At 37.9% G+C, this 14,321-nt stretch overlaps 1 pseudogene; it reads right to left on the reverse strand.

Annotated features, from left to right (window-relative positions):
* The window catches only part of LOC140138911 (sucrase-isomaltase, intestinal-like), a 30,883-nt pseudogene that overhangs the window by 13,782 nt on the left and 2,780 nt on the right, over positions 1 to 14,321 (reverse strand).

Consider the following 14,321-nt stretch of genomic DNA (forward strand, 5'->3'; position numbering starts at 1 on the left):
AAGACTTGCTGGGAAGTGCTTAAATCATCCTCTGGTGCATATACATAATTATTGTGATGTACCCTGAGTAATATAATTTTTGTTTACATTCAAAGCTATTTCATGAGAGAGGGGAATCCCCTGTCATCTAATCAAGTTGATTCAATAACAACATTCAGTCAGATTTATTAATATCTTTTGAATTCCCAGATTACTCAATGTTATCAATGAATTGTAACACAACATATGAAAAATCCCTGTGGCTAAAATAAGGTGAATGTGACAGAATGATTTTTTTTTATAGAATTAGGACTTTCGAGTTTTACTAGTTCCGTATAAAAGACAGAAGCAAGAGAAGATGGCAGATTTATGAGTGTGATCTATGATTGTATAGGTATTAGTGTTCTCAAAGGAGGGCACTTCGAAACCAGTCAATTGTTTTATGTAGCAAAAGTGCTACTTTTCCGGCCAGAACAAAGGATATTTTGAGTACGCCAAAGAGGCGTATTTTTTTCAAAAAAGGGAATTTGTTTTATCTTTCTTCGACTTGCTGAAGTCTGGTTTACGAAAGGACACGTATGTTAATATAAGTGGAACAGTGTGGAACAAGGTCTGTTTCCTGAAGAAAGTGTGTGAATTGTGACAGCAGCTCAGTTTGGAAATTATCAACTGTGTAAGGATTTTGTACGCAAAGGATATATATTTCGCTCGTCAAAAGTAATCTTCGCTTTACAAGTTTGAATCAGGATATAGCAGTCGTCCGGAACTTTGGGTACAACAGAACAAGAAGAATAAGTAAATACTGTATAAAATCATTATAATTCATTGATTGAATACATTCATGTTTATATGCAAGATTATTGTGTCCAATCATACTAATACTTTTCATTAAAGATTCAAATATCGTTAACTTAGGGCCTATACGAACAGTTAATGTGTTTTGTTGTGCATACTGAAGTCATTTTGGTTGAAGGTGGTTTTGGCCTTGGGTTGTTGCGATCCACAACAAATTGGGGGCTCGTCCGGGAAACTCACTGTAAAAACAAGCTCGGTAAAATCTCGGAAGCGGCGATCTAACGGGGCTGTCATTTTCTCTGGAGGAGGTGGGTCCTGAATATGACCAGAGCCTACGTGTTTATGTTCGTCTCCTATCTCTATCCGTTTCCTTTTTTTCTCACCTTCTTTCTATCATTTTCCATCTTTCTTTCTTTTTTTTAAATAGCTCTCCGTTTTCTCTCTTTTTCTTTCTTTTATTATAGGACGCATATTATACTACTGTAACAGATTCACTGATGCGAGCATTATGCGACCGCGGCCATCGCATAAAGCTGAATTTATACTTCATCGACTGGTATTTGACCAATGATATAGCGCCCTTTTTTAGATACAACAAAAAGCTCTCTATCTCATTGGGTAAAATCCAATTCCTATTGCTCAGCGATGAAGTATAAATTCAGTTTTTGGAAGAAAAGGACAAACAAGCAATGCTCAATTTAGAAGCACATTTGAAAGAAAAATAAATCAAAGCAAAGCACAAGTTTAAACACGAGACATTAGAAAAACTAGGTGACAAAATCAGGCTTCTACTCAAAGTTACAAGTTGAATGCAAGTAAATTTAGTCACAACTGAAGATATTCGAGCAAGCAGACATTCTTTTTAAACTTGAACTTGGGAATAAGCCAAATCAGCATTGAAAGTTTGCAATGCATTGTGGGACAGACTTTGAAGTTTTGGGACACTTTGCCCTCTGACCTATCCGGAAAATTCAGGAAAATAGGGGTTTTTTTTTGTGCGTACAAAATATTATTTAAGATGTTTTACTACAATAAAACACACCCAAAAACAAAGTTATGTCATAAATTAATTATTTAAATATTACTTATGATAATATTATTACAATAAAAAATGAATGAATAATAATAACAGCTATTTTCCCGATATGTCAGAGGTCAACGTGTCCCAAAACTGCTTTCAAAAACCGGAAGTTATAATGCCGATTGGGCTTATTGAGACTCACGTGGTTTAAATGCTGGGTTATCATATTTATTATCACCGCAGCCGTTTACTGAGCCATGTACGAAGCTGGCTGGTTCGTTCATATCCTACACAGAAGAAAAAAAACATTATGTCAATTAAAAATGATTTTGGAAGAGGTTTACCGAGTTCGGTAATTGTGATTGAATGGGATATTCCAGTTGAAATTCATACACCCCTTATGGAAGACATGACCTTAACCTCACACACAGTGTTGTAGATTTCAAAGGAGTTATACCCACACTATCTGTGTGGAAGATTAAGGTCTTGTCTTCCATAGGAGGTGTATCGATTTCAACTGGAATAGCCCAATACAGTTTATGCCAAAACTAGGGGGACTTACTTTATGCTCCGTGTTCCAACGGTGTATCAATGACTTTCTCTGAGCGAGTAGTGCATGTTTACTACATCACTTGCGGTAGAGTAACTGAAATCTTAGACAACCTCTCGCCTATCAGCTGTTGCAGGGCAATTTTCATCAAAATGAGAGCATCTTTTTACCCAGGAAGAGATTATTTAACAATTTTTTTTCCTCACGATAAGATAATAATACTTACTATCCATATTCCATCAAATTCGACCTGGTTGTCATGGAAATCGACAATATGGCGGGTCCACCATTCTCTTGTAGCTGGCTTGCGGAAATCTGGCATGGCGGCATAGGCCCGGCAGTTCTGAAAGTTGACGATGTATTTTTGAAACGTTTAAAAACGCTCTTAACAATTATAGGGAAATACTATGGATAGTGTTTCAATGTAGTGATATAAGCAACCGTTGTTTTATATATAATTATTAACATTATTACCATTATTACAGGAAAAGATTTTGGGTTAGTTTTCACCGCGTTGCTATAACTCATACCAGTGCACCGTCTTCTAGGAACTCTCGAGAGAACCCTTGATGGTTCTAACTTCTTAGAAAGAATCGGGATCTTACGGAACTCTGAACTCTCTTTATTGGTTCTCTGAATCTTATGTAGGGCCTATAAAGCTTTATTGGTTCTACAAAAAGGCTCTGAAATTCTCACAAACCCATTTTTGAATTTGAAAGTACTGTGTATTTAACTCTTAAGGTTCTTGCAAATTTAGAACCCTTTGGAGATCCAAAAAAGGTTCTTTAAGGGTACGCCTGAGAAGACATAAAGGATACCTTTCGGAACTTTCTTTTCTATAAAGAGTGAAGGCGACATAAATAAGCCAAATCGGCATTGAAATTTGCAATGCATTGTGGGACCGTTTTTGGAGTTTTTGGGACACTTTGACCTATTGGGAAAAGTGTTTTTCGTGAGTACAAAATATTATCTAAAATGTTTTACCAGACTAGAAAATTGTTTAAAAACATTATTATTTCATAATTAATTATTTAAAATATTCTAGTACAATATTTACAATAACAAATGAATTACAAGAACAAATTACAATATTACAAGGACAAATGAATGAATAATAATTACAGCAATTTCCCCGATTTGTCAGAGGTCAACGTGTCCCAACACTGCTCTCATGATTCTTTGAATACTTCATTTTTAAAAGCTCTCTGCATCAGACTTACCTCAACAGCTTCTTCCCACTCCTCATACGGACATGTGCCTCCTGGTAGATCCGGATAATCTGGCCATACCTAATTGCAATATTACATAAATCATCATGGTTCATACAGTGTTTCTATTCTGTGGAATATTACAGAAAACATCGTGATGTTTCTATTCTAAAATCATTATGAAAGACGCTTCGTTGGTATAACGTAACTTTCTATCAATCGGATGATGATGTATCATGAGACACATTTTCTGCATCTGCAGGACTTTATTCGATAAGGATTTCACATCTCTTTGCAAACAAAGAAGCATCTATTTTTTTCTAAATAAAAACATACAACCTAAGTAAAATATCTAAGTAAGCACATTTACACTTTCTTCGAGCCTGGTCCCACCTAGCAGCAGCAGTTTTGAGGACTCAAGTCCACATGGAGCGATCGTTTAAACAAACAAACAAACAAACAAGCATTTACCTTCCCAAACATAATGTCTCCATTTGACTTCGTTAAGAACACGTTATCTCTGACACCCTCGTCATATGGTGGGTATGATCCTGTGGTTTCATTAGCGGCAATGGCCGGATCCTGTACAAGAAAAGAAAAAGGAACATTATCGTCGTCGTCATCAGGCGCGAATTAAATGGGGCGGCGGGCCCGGCCACCTCCCAAAAAGGAAAGGAGGAGAAGAGAAAAGAAAGGGAGAAAATAAATGGGAGAAAACAGGAGAAAAAAGTCCTTGTCCATCACCGTTGTTATTGCCATCGTCGTCAACACTACCATCATCATTATAATCATCACCATGGTCCTCCTCCTCCTCCTCCTCCTCCTCCTCCTCCTCCTCCTCATCATCATCATCATCATCATCATCATCAATCATCATCATCATCATCATCATCATCATCATCATCAACAACACCAACATCATCATTATCATCATCATCAATTACATATCAAAATGATGATGTATCTTATTGTATCTTCGTTGATTTATCATCGTCATCGTCATCATCATCACCATCATCATCAAATCATCATCGCCATCATTAGTACCATCGTCATCATGATCATCATCACTAACTTCACCATCATCATGATAATGACCATCACTAACAACATCATTTATAATCATCATCATCATCATCATCATCACTACCCCATCATCACTACCACCACCACCACCATCATCATCATCATCATCATTATCATCATCATGCATCATCCTCATCAATTACATACCAAAATTATGATATATCTTGTTCCTTCTTCTTTGATTTGTTTGACAAATTCTCCCAACCCGTCGTAAGTATCCGGATTGACGGTGAAATCCAGTTGTCGTAACATGTAATCAATGTCGCCATATTGGATATCCTAGAGGAGAACAATAAAATGAAAATGTAATAATTATTGTTAGTATAATTATTACTTGATATTGTGTTGTATTCTAATGTTCTAAATGGTATATTTGTCAGGGATGAAATCAAAACTCAAACGGCGGTTGAACCGAGTCAGTTCCATTGTTTAGAACAATAGAAACCGGCTCCAACCAGCCGGAACCGATCAATATACCCCCTGAGAACTATCTGCCGATCTAACATTGCCTCTGATTGGTCAATTACATGATATCCTCACTTTAATCACCAATCACAATGGAGCTTTGCAAATAATTCACCCCAATTTTTTTTTGTGTGTGTGGTGAAATTATTCTAACAATGTTGCTGATTGGGCCAATTGATAATGAAAACTTCTTTTTGGCCAATCGGCAGGTAGTTCTCATGAGGTTAACTTACATGTGGGATATCATATTGCCGCATACTTGCCACCACCTCTTTAACAGTATCAAGGTCACCATAGTCATACTTGCAAAGTTGGAATCCCAACGCCCAATACGGTGGAAGATACGGTCGTCCGATGGCCTGGAAAATATAAAGACATTTTATTTAACTAAAGTCAACCGGAATATAGAGTATATGCAATAAACCAACCGGAACGGTATAACAATTAAAATGGCAGCCATGTTGGAGGACAGTTCTAAGAAAGCTTATGATGACAGAGGGACAGGTCTCTAATTCGATTCCACAACCAGTCATATTATACGTACCTACATTCATATATCACCTGTGTTAAGGGACCGTTCATTATTTCCACCGGAGGGGAGGCCGGGAGAATACATGGGGGTCAGATGGTTTTGTCAGGCAAAAGGGGGGTCAGATGGTTTTTAGTTATTGAAAGGGGGGTCAGATGGTTTTGCATCTCAAAAATCCTGGAGCTTCAGGGGGCTTCGCCCCCTGGACCCCCATCTGGAACCGTTGCCCCTGGACCCCTGACCATTAGATTTGTGCTTTACATGTCGGCCGAAACTTTTGTCCTAGTCCAGACTTAAGTTGGGCCTCACCTATTTTTCCCCTGCCACTGTGTGAATTGACATAAATTTGCACCAAAAGTAAGTAGGCCTAATTTATTATGAACATTTTAAAAAAATGGGTCATTGGGTAAAACATTCCAAAAAATTGAGAAAAATTCTAGATTTTGCTTCTAATTTGCCAAATGTACAATACAAATTTGCTAAAATAGGAGAATTTTGAACCATATTTCATAAATATACATGTACACTGCCATTTTCGTAATAGAGAATTAAGAATAATCAAGCTGCTGCACAGTAATGCTGTGGTCAGACTCTTCTTTGTTCTTTTACAATGAAAAGAGACAACTACAACACCCCAAACCGCTCCCACAATACACATCCACTATCAAACCCCACCCCACACAAGTGTCATTTCCATTCCCTAGTTAAACTACAAAGACTGGCCCAAACCACCATGACAGTAAACTTGGGCAATGTATTCAAATACATTATAGAAAAATAACATCATCATCGTCATCGTCATCATCATCATCATCATCATCATCATCATCATCATCATCATCATCATCATCATCATCATCATCATCATCATCACCATCACCATCATCATCATCATCACCATCATCACCATAATACTAATAATACTAATAGAAATTCACCCTTTCAGAAATTATATTATGGTTGTGTGATGGACAAATGTTCCGGACAAATGTGCAGTGACTGCCACTGAGTAGTGAACACACACAAACCACAGCCACCCTAGCCCTATGGATGGGGTGTACATGTTTGTGTGCATGTTTTCTCTCTTTCAAGAGTTTAATGAATTAGAGAGTTCCATGAAAGAAATTTTAGATATTTTTATATGGGCAAAATATTAATTAAAATATGTATAATTATCAATTATTTCATTAACGGTAACAGTAATGATTCTGGGAAGTGACAGATAAATCTAAATAATTTTGTAGATATGTTGGATATTATGACAACAAATTTTGAATCAAATTTGAGATCTATTTTGACATTTTTAGATAATCATTTCACATGGATCTAATTGGACCTTCTGTGTTCGAGGCGAACCGAGTCTGTTTGTGTCTGAGTCCGCAAAAGTGGACTTGAGTCCGATCGATACATCACCTGAGGCGTAGATCCCCCCCCCCCCAATATTTTGCCAGGGGGATGCTCCATACATAGGTTTTTTTGTGGCCAGATATTTGCCCATTTTTGCCCCAAATTTGCACATTTCTGCACGCTTCGCGTGCATTTATTCCACTTTTGCACCATATTTCATCAGTTTAGCTTCAAAATTATCAAAATTGTACCATAAACTTATTTTGTTGCCAAAAGGTGCTGGATTCACTATACTTTTCCAACCCCATCCCCCCCCCCATGTCAAAAAGAAATCTACGCCACTGCACATCACTGATTAATGGCAAGATGTCACCAACTACTTTTTATTCCTTTTAATATACTGATGAAGACGATTTTGCAACTCATTCATTTTAAGTTTTACACCAAAGGAGGCTTGAGTATGTACTGCACCCAGGGATCAACATGTATGAGAAGTTGATGCATACTTACAATTTAAGAGATTGAAAATTAATAAATCAGCTTGATAGTTTATTAAACTCATTTGATTTTTGATATTCTGTATGATTGAATTAAATTACAACTTAAAAATGAAATAAATTCGTTTTACAGCCATTTTAGCCTAATTACATAAAACTAATGAATTATAATAATTTTGACCCCAAGTTTCCAAACCTCAGTGCCACTTGAAAGATTGTTCTTGGTGCAAAAAACTGTATCATATGGATAATATCACTGTGGTTTGTTCAGGGACCTGTGGTATTGAAAGTACATATACATGTACTAGCTGGAGCACAGGGTGGCAGTTTGAACCAAAAACTGCACGTACATACATGTGAAATAAATAATATTTTAGAAAAATAAATAAAACAAGTTAAAATACCCTGTGGGGTTCTACCTAGTTGAAGGTATATGAGGATGTGCCACGATTTTGGGGTCCTTTTCAGCGATTTTGGTATTTTGATGGGTGGCTATTCAGTAAAGACCAATATTTGGAGAAAAGTGCCCAATTACTGCAATTAGGGTAAATTTAGGTGCTTTTTGTGAAAAATTGGTATACTGATAGCCCGGTGGCAAAAACAGTAAAGGCATCATTTTTCAGCCTGATATGTGGCAGTGACGTGATGCGTTGAGGCAGCTGATCCATGCGCGCATCTATTGCGCGTCATTGCGCGTGTGCATATCTCAGCGCTTTAAGTGTCCACTAGCTACTTGAAGCTCTGCCTATAAAATGCACACTGACATCACTGCTACATGGTGATGAAAAATGGTACAGATGCGAGAGAGGCAGCATTCAAAGGTCTGTGTGGCACATCCCTGTAACCAAAATTACAAAGACCCCTCCTCCGCAGCAATACTTTCTATTTAATTTGGTTGGTGGGCGTGGGGGGTCATATGATTTTCATGTAGCTTGGAGGGGGGGGTCATATGGTTTTATTATCGGAGAAGGGGGTCATATAGTTTTCGGCAGTGACTTTCTGTCTGCTCCCGGCCCCCCCTCCGGTAGAAATAATGAACGGTCCCTAAGTATAAGTTTTTTGCTAATATCTTAAAAAAATATTAATAGAGTTGGGCCCTTCTTCCACTTATAGGTATTCAATTATGACATTTCAAAGTTGTTCTGTTGTCCTACAATTACAATGGATTTGGCTGAATCCAATTAGGTGTAAGTTGGGACACGTGTAATAGCATTACCCGTAGCATTACTGCCAAAAATATCAGGTTTGAAAAAACAATTGACCCAACCCATTTTAAAAGATTATGGATTCCGCAAAGTGAGTATTTCAAAATGCAAGTTACCCAATTACCTTACGCTTGCGGGTATTCTATTTGAAACCCATACTCCCTCTGTGGAAGGCTTTAGTAAAATCGTCAACAGAGGGAGGGTGGATTTCAAACGGAATAGCATATTACCTCTGTGTACTGCTGAACTACGTTTTCAGGAGTGGGTCCAAGAAACATGTAGAAATCCAATACACCGCCAATAGTCCTGTATGTTAGTGCTGGTGTTGGCTGTAAACTAACCTCTGAAATTTGCACCAAAAATGGTCAAAAATGCTCAATTTTCAAAAACAATCATAAAAAAGCCTGATTTCGCCCAAATTTCAAATATTTTTGGTGAAGTTGGTCAAAAAAAAAAAAATAAAAAAACGTGTCCCTAGATATTTTTATCTAGTTTTTTTAATTTAAAGAAAAATTAAAGATTTTATTTACGTTGACCGAAAACATTTGCCCCCCCCCCCCAAAAAAAGCGTTTTTTGGGATTTATAAAGTCTACTTCGAGGAGTGTTAAATATCAAAAATATCAATTGTCAAATTTTTCGTATTCAGAATGCCATTCGATATGTCTGATGTGCTCTCATGTCCCACAAAAATACTGTCCTAACGTTCATACCCCACCCCTTAACAGCTATATCGTCATTACCTTGTGCATTGCTGTTGAGTAGGAACACTCCATGAGCTTTGGTATCTTCCTCAAGACTCATATAAAATGGATGAACACCGTAAAGGTTAGCTCCATCCTGCAGAGAAGTATTAACAAATATAATTATACACTGTCAAAAAGATAGGTAATCTCTGAATGTAAAAGAATGTGTATTTATTTGTATGCACTCCTTAACTTCCGGGGGCACATCATTAAGGTGCCGGGTCTTTGGGAGCTGATGGTGTATCGCGCCGGCCGGTAAAAGGTTTCGGAGCTGCGAACGGCAAAAAGTAAGGGTTTGGGGGTTGAAAATCACCTGAAAAAAACGGAAATGTGAGGGATGAGCAATTTAGGGGTCATTTATGCTGGTTTAATACTATCATACCGCCTTGCCGCTGAAGCTCACTGAGCGGCGTGGTGCACGCGCATTGCAGACAAACAGACACAATCAAGGCTTGTCATCGGGTTGATTGCCGCAGTGGCAAGCGGCAGGAAAGTCTGACATGGGCATAGCTGAAATTGTCCAAATGTGTCTTTCAGCGCTCTATTTTTGTACAATTCGGGAACAGCCTCTCCGGGAACATACCCCGGTAACTTACGCTTGGTGGCTGGTCACGGCTGAACATCCCCCACGTCCTCCAGTTCAAATCATGTCTGAAACTGCTATGCTCATGTTCACCAAAGCCGTAAACATTGCTAGATGGAAGCTTAGTCGAGATGGAGAGAAATTGGTCGGCAAATGTAAAAGCGCCAAATGACGTGTCCCATCTGTATAAAGCCAAGCGAAAAAACAGTATTTGATTGATTAATTGAAAAATGATTGATTGATTGATTGATTGATTGATTGATACTCTTGAGTCCTGAATCACGATCAAAATGATCACTACACAAAGGCATGATATAAACGTGATTAGAGAGTTTGCGTCAACGCTCCTAAATACAACCAAATTTGGCGCAGTATAGTGACTGAGTCTCAATTGATTTTTGTACGGGTAAAGAAAGCATTGGAGATTACATTATGCAAGCTATGCTATCTACTGAAGATATCACGCATACTGCAGTTACTGTCCGTTTTCCTATACACAATACACAGTGCTCTTACCATTGTCGCGTAACCTCTACAAATAGCGTACGTTAGAAGTATGGGTAATTGCCTAGTTAACGTCGCTGTGTGAAAAATAACCGGCCAATATTAAAAGTACTCTACTAAAATTCTAGAAAATACAGTTTTGTAACATGTCCTAAATTTTTAGCTAATTTAGATGTTTGGAAATATTCGTACTTTGGTGTTTTAGTGTATGTTATATATAGGTAATAGTACAGGGTGGGCCATTAAAAAGTTCACACTTTTTCGATGACTTATTTCTCAAAAGTGCAAACACATATTGAAATAAGTTGAACATATTTGTAAACCTCTATGTCTGGACTGTCATTGCTGAAAAGGGCATTAACATCCATGGTCTAATTACAAAATGGCGGCCATTTGAAGCAAGGGGTCAAAACCACTTTGCACACACGTAAGTCAAATGGAGCGGATGATCACGCGATATATGGTGGTCGCTGGTTCACACCACAATGGATTAGGAACAAAGGAAGAAAAATAACAGTACGCATGAAAGTTCTGTCAATATTTCTCTTGTAAATTAACCATATTTAAATAAATATTTCTTTTTCAAACAGAATATGTAGCCTTCCAGTTGAACAGAATATGTAACAGTAGCTTTAAATAATCTGTGCAGTTAACGTTTGTTTGCAGTCGCATTCTAGATAATGTGCATAATTTTATACCCGAGTCTTCATGATGGTTATTGCACTATAACATAAATCTTATATAGAGATATAACAAGATAAATTTATAAATAGGTGTCAGGAATGTCTCTCCTTCTCTTCGGAAATTATTTCTTCATATAGACACATGTAAACCGTAGCAGTGCTTCAATGGAAACGAGTTATTTGTCTCAAATTGTCATGAAATTAAAAATATTGCACAAAAGTAAGAATACAAGTAAAATCATATTTGACTCTGATAAAAATAGTTCTGTTCTTCATTACTGCTTATCATGGTTCCATAAAGTCACGTATTTATGCATGCCACAGTGAAAATGCTTCTGAATACAAATCATCGCACGATCGTACATATGGTGAACTGCTCTTGAAGTAACCCTGGTGCGTCGGATCCTTGTGAACGCATCTGTAATACGTCTCCTCAGCTCCCGCAAATTCCTTGGCGGACCTTCGGCATACACAGACGCCTTAACATCACCCCAAAGCCAGAAGTCCAAAGGTGTCAGATCAGGACTCCTCGGAGGCCACTCCACATGATGTCCAAGGCCGACAACACGATGCGGAAACAACTCCTGCAATCTGTCTCTAACAGCGATAAGACGGTGGTTGGCGCTCCGTCTTGAAAGAACCACGCCCTGCGGATGGCCCCGTTCGCTTGCTGTCCAAATATTTGGACCAGTTGAGGCTCTAGTTGATCATTGATTATGTCGAGGTAAACGTTTCCATTTATGTTCTGGTCAACGAATATCGGTCCTATCAACCGGTTGTTTCTTGTGACGGCTGCGAGAACTTTGCGTTTGTCATGTGGAACGTTAAAAGCAAAGTCTCTCGGAGGATTGCCTTTCGGTGCATACATTCGTACGTTTTGAGAAGAGACAGACCCGTCCATTTGAAAGTTTGCCTCGTCAACAACAACAGCGGTATCAAGAAAGCGACGTGCTCTGTTAACTAACCAGTTACAAAACTGAAGTCGCCGATTTGGATCTCCTGGTTGCAGTCCATGACGCTTAAGGATCTTATAAGGGTGCCATTCGATATCATGAGTGATGATTCGTCTGAACGTTGTCCTTGGAATATGGGGACAATTGTTCCGTCGAGTACTCAATCTTGGGTTAGCTTGCAAATCCTTCTAACATCGGCAATGTGATTGGCTGATCTTCCTGTTCGTGGTCTCCCACTGTTAGATTTGTTCCGATTGAGAACAGTTCCATGTAAGTGAAACTTTTGTTTAATATTATAGATGTGTCGGCGACTAGGAAGTCTGGTATTCGGAAACTGGTTCGGCCATGCATTCAGGACAGAGCGCACCTTTCCGGTTCTTGAAATTTCCTCCTCGATGAAAATTCGTTCCTCCTTTGTAAACTGCCGCATTTTGAACAGCAAGAATCACCTCAAAGTACTTACACGGGTATCTCTAACATGAATGACAAGAACGCACGCAAGGCATTTTAAATTTGAAGTTCCTCCAAAACTAGTGTATTTGTTATGTAAATGAGCATGTCCAATCAGCCTTTTGTGTCAATTTCACAAGTGAATGATTTTCAAACAGTAAACAATTCATACACGCATGAGTCCGATGACCCCGGCAAAGAGTCATCAAACTTTTTTAAAACTTGCTTAAGCCTAAAAACTTTTAAAATATGCATGATCATTGTCTATAGTCTTACGTGTGTGCAAAGTGGTTTTTGACTTCTCTGCTTTAAATGGTCGCCATTTTGTAATTAGACCATGGATGTTAATGTCCTTTTCAGCAATGACAGTCCAGACATAGAGGTTTACAAATATGTTCAACTTATTTCAATATGTGTTTTCATTTCTGAGAAATAAGCCATCGAAAAAGTGTGAACTTTTAATGGCCCACCCTGTACATTGCCTAGTTAACATCGCTGTGTGAAAATAACCGGCCAATATTAAAAGTACTCTTCTAAAATTCTAGAAAATATAGTTTTGTAACATGTCCTAAATTTTTAGCTAATTTAGATGTTTGGAAATATTCGTACTTTGGTGTTTTATGACGGATATGTAAACGACAGATAACACCAAAAAATATGAAGAAATTATTTCCAAACCGTGTTAAGTCTGCAAACCACCATGCTTCTCATTTTCAAGAACGCTGGTTAACAATAAGCAGAGTATTGTCTCATTTCGTAAACAAAAGCCCACACAGAATTGTTCTCTAGCGTTCGCTTTATAATCGTTCACCCAACTGAAACTATAATACCAGCTCATTGCTCCATTGTACATGTAAAGCAGAAACATATGTTGTGTGTATTTAACCAGAGAAGATGTGATTTAATCAGTTGAGCTGTTTTCAATGAGTGTTATCTTGGTTTAATAGCTTTTAAGTCCTGCAAAGGTCGTGGTGAATTCTACTGTAGACATGACTGCATCATGGTAAGAAAATCGCAGTCTTTCAACTTACATTGTATAAATAATCTCGGACCCACTACCCCTAGATATCAGCCCATTATACGCAATAAAAACTTTTTCTCATGTTTTGTGTGTGCATTACGTGACAGGAAATTTGGTTTGCCGTTGCATGTGGAGCTGAGAATTGGGTCAACACACAGTGCACATGATTACCTTGGTTAAAGCCATAATGTACGATTTTATAAAATTTGTAAATGTAATGTTTTCAAACATGATCTTTTGGCATAGGCCTACTGTAACACTTGGGTAATGTTTACACGTGTCCCAACTTAGGCCTACCCTAAATGGAATCAGCAAAATTGATTGTGTTTGTCAGGTCAATAGAGCAATTTTGACATTATTGTCGCCCGGTATTGTCGTACGTTTAATAGTCCTCCATAGAACACCACGTCAAAAACGGTAAGAATCGGGGTTTCCACTTTACCTACACCTATGATTACTAATACTATTTCAGCATTTTGAGTAAAGAATAACAAAATTGAAATTGAATGGAAATCAAACATTATGGCTATAACTTCCTTTCTTTTTTTATGGATATCTATAGCGGTTCTCTTGTACGTGATAAGTTGATTCTAGGCCTTTAGCAAATACCGTGCCTCGGAAGAAAGTTGCTGTGCACTGCCTATATACATGTAATACGTGCATAAAGATGTCAATATTAAATGTATTGTTTGTAGCACGTG

The sequence above is a fragment of the Amphiura filiformis genome, chromosome 18, assembly GCF_039555335.1.
Source record: "Amphiura filiformis chromosome 18, Afil_fr2py, whole genome shotgun sequence".
Classification (NCBI taxonomy): Eukaryota; Metazoa; Echinodermata; class Ophiuroidea; order Amphilepidida; family Amphiuridae; genus Amphiura; species Amphiura filiformis.